Source organism: Gekko japonicus, unplaced genomic scaffold (genome assembly GCF_001447785.1).
Source record: "Gekko japonicus isolate JY-2015 unplaced genomic scaffold, Gekko_japonicus_V1.1 scaffold125, whole genome shotgun sequence".
NCBI lineage: Eukaryota > Metazoa > Chordata > Lepidosauria > Squamata > Gekkonidae > Gekko > Gekko japonicus.
Genome location: NW_015165834.1, coordinates 1,411,735 through 1,415,122, shown reverse-complemented (window position 1 = coordinate 1,415,122; position 3,388 = coordinate 1,411,735). Strand labels below are relative to the sequence as shown.

The 3,388-nt window shown below is 47.1% G+C and overlaps 1 protein-coding gene across 7 annotated transcripts in view; it reads right to left on the bottom strand.

Annotated features, from left to right (window-relative positions):
• STAU1 (staufen double-stranded RNA binding protein 1) overlaps nt 1-2,903 on the bottom strand; it is a 43,975-nt gene extending 41,072 nt beyond the window's left edge. For 5 of the 7 annotated variants that reach the window (XM_015410914.1, XM_015410918.1, XM_015410919.1 and 2 more), the window contains exon 1: nt 2,870-2,903. The gene's annotated coding sequence lies outside the window, so the exon portion shown is untranslated. The remainder of the gene's footprint in view (nt 1-2,869) is intronic. The other 2 variants (XM_015410915.1, XM_015410917.1) reach the window with 1 other exon arrangement.
• Between the last annotated feature and the right edge of the window lie 485 nt (nt 2,904-3,388).

Genomic DNA, 3,388 nt, shown 5'->3' with positions numbered 1-3,388 from the left:
ACTGTGGTGACCTGCATGTGTCAATAATCCATCACCAAAGAGATCGTTATCATTTACACACTTAGCAGCGAATCACCAGGTGTTGTGCCATCAAAAGATAAGTAATCAAATGATATACATAACCTGTACGAATCAGCCCTCATTAAGTCCTTGCAGTGTCACTCCACGTAAGAATGTAAGATTAGATAAGGATTGTTCCTTTTGTGACAAAACCCCCCTTTTTCTCCCGAGCCCATTCCAATGCATATTTTTGGTTTTGTTTGCCATTCCTTCACTTATTCTCACCGACCCTTCTTGAACACACGAACATATGAAACTGCTATATACCGAATCAGACCCTTGGTCCATCAAAGTCAACACTGTCTACTCAGACTGGCAGCAGCTCTCCAGGGTCTCAGGCAGAGGTCTTTCACATCATCTACTGCCAGACCTTTTTACTGGAGATACCAGGGATTGAACCTGGGATTTTCTGCATGCTAAGCAGATGCTCTACCACTGAGCCACAGCCTATTCCTATGTTTATGTATCCTGTTTTGCTCTTAGTTTATGTTTTAAATAAAAGAAGTATTTATTTGGCAGCAAGTCTCATAAAGCTTGATTTATTTAGCACCTGTCCAATGAAACTTGTTCTACAGTACACAGTGGAGGATGGCAGCCTTAGTCTGACAAAGATATTTCTTAGTGATCAGATATGAGTGCTTGCACAACACAGAGTAAAGGGTTGATACAGCTAGAGTCACAGACACTAACCTTGTTGTGAAACACTTGCTAGTAAAGCAACGTGTATTTGGAACCTAGCTGTAACACAGGAAGGTGCAAGAACTAGTCCACTGAAGTAAAGTAGGTGTTCAGAGATGTTTAGGGGCAGGTTGAACTTTTAAATGGTCAGAAACTATAACCTTACTAATGAGAACAAACAGTAGTAATACTTGAACAAAGAACTGGGATATAGCTATCGAAACTGAAAGGTTAACTTCTAAATTAGTCTGCTTTGTCAGGATGGCTTTTGTTAAAAATACCATGCAGTTTAAGCCATGTGGGCTGATGGTTTAATATAGCACCCACCACACTGGCCTCTTCATTACCAGTTATTCTGACACAAGATCTGGACATATCTCTGCTCTTTAAATACCACATCTGCATGACTTCTTAGCTGTCACACTGAGCTTCTCTTTAAATGCTTTCACAAGGATCAAGTGTGCTCAAAAAATGGTGTCAGACGAAGTTTCATGTATCAAGATATTGGTGGAGCAGTTTTATTTCCATGAAACCCGAGATATTAAACATTTTCAAGGTCTCATGTTAATTGCAACTAGATAGTGGCTTTCCACCGCTAGGCAACAGCTTGAGGTTTTTCCCTCTGCACTTCTTCACATTATAGAACATGATGCAACAGATGCAAATGCAAGAGCATTTAAGTTTCACAAGTGATTTCAACTCTACAATGGCAAGAAGTTTAACACATCAAAGCTCTTTCTTATGTTGCTTAAGTAGCCAATTAGATTTGTGGGCAAGTAGTGGTGATGGTGGGGGGGAGAAAGCCATTACAGCCATTAAACCATTCATTACATGCATTAAGAAGTTGAAAGCATTACATTTGTGACAGAACTGCAAAAGCTCTTTTCCAACAAGAGTGAGATCTGACAAGCTATTTCCAGGCTATACTTAAGAAAGCAGACAGCAGGCAGAAGCTAAAGAAACTTATTTAGTACGTAGCAGATCTCAACTCCAGCATATATTCTCCCCATCACCACCTGCAAATTCCATTAAAATTGCTAAGTTAGCATCTTTTAAAGCTCAAAGGAATTTCATATCCAACTGGCAACAGATCTTACAGACTGTACAGTATCAACTGCTTAGCAGAGAGTGACAAAAAAAGGGTTGCCATTTACCTTTGAAACACACATTTTTGCACAGGTATTTTAAGTGGTGTGAATCCCTGCCTACTTCCTTCCACCACCCCAAATGTGCTGGAGAGACCCTCAATAAGAATCCAAATTATGAAGGAAATAAATAAATGCGTGTGTGGTGTGTCAAACTAGGCTCTGGGAGACCCAGGTTCAAATCCCCACTCTGCAATGGAAGCTCACTGGGTGAGTACGGGCCACTCTCTCTCTCTGTCTAACCTACCTCACAAGACTGTTGTTGTGAGAATATAATATAAGAGATAAAAAATACTATGAGCAGCTGTGGGAAGAAAGTCAGGGTATAAATACCTAAAACCTATCAATAAAAGCTCAACTAATTCGAGCATGAGGGAGGGGGCACCAGTCCAGATCTCCTGACCCTGCCTCTTCTAGCCTGTTCATGATAACCATATGAAGCTGCACGATGTTGTTTTAATGCCTCCTTTACACCACCGTCTTGCTTTATTTTCAGTGGCGGAAAGCATTACGTTTGTATTGGAACTGCCAAAGTTCTAACCCTACCAGGCCGCACAGTGTTATTTTAATACTACTTTTACATCACCGCCTTGCTTTATGACCCATACCTTAACATTTTCTAAAACGTGATTTTATTGCCTTCGTTTTACTTGGCTGAGCTGCCTGAAGCAGGTCTCCGGGAGAGGAAGCCACGTGCATTTTGGGAAACAAACAGAACAAGCTAAAGTTCGGGGGGGAGAGTGAAGGGCGTGATCCACAACTATGCAGGGGACGCCCCCCCCCCCAAAGGGCTGAAGGCAGCCTCTGCGGGTGGGTGAGCGCGGCAGCCGCAGCCTCCCACCCCCCCCAGGAGGAGCCAGAGGGTCCCTTCCGCCTGCCCCCCACTAGGCCCGAGCGCAGGCCCGGCCCGGCCGAGGCCTCTCGCCTCCCACATCCCCAGCCCGCTCCCCGGCCGCCCCTTCCCTTCCCTCCCCTCCGCCCCATACCTGGCGGCTGTCTGGGCTGCGGCTCCCGGGCCGGGACACAGGGCAAACACTAAAGAAAATGAGCGGGGCCAGCTCCGGCCGGGAAGGAAGTGACGGCACTGCACGAGGGAGGGAAGGGAGGAGCCAACCAGGCCCTCTGCAGCTATTTATGGCGCCGCCCAGCCGAGGCAAGCACCGCCAATCGGAGCCCGTGCCAGGTCCCACCAGACCGTGTCCTCCCCCGAGGACTACCGCTCCCGCAAGCGCCGCCAATCGGAGCCCGCGCCGGCTCCCCCCAGACCGTGTCCCCCCCCCGGAGGACTACCGCTCCCAGCATGCTCCTAGAATGCTTGCAGCCCGGGCGGCTTCGCTCTTGCTCCCCCGCACTACATTTCCCAGAAGGCCGTGCTCCTTAAAGGAAGGACTCGTGTTCTCCCGCTCCCTCGACGTGTTCTAGAATCCTACAACTCCCAGCTTACGCGCTTCTGTCCGCTGAATGGAGACTGACCTAAAGAACGATTCCCCTAGAATGCCGCGCGG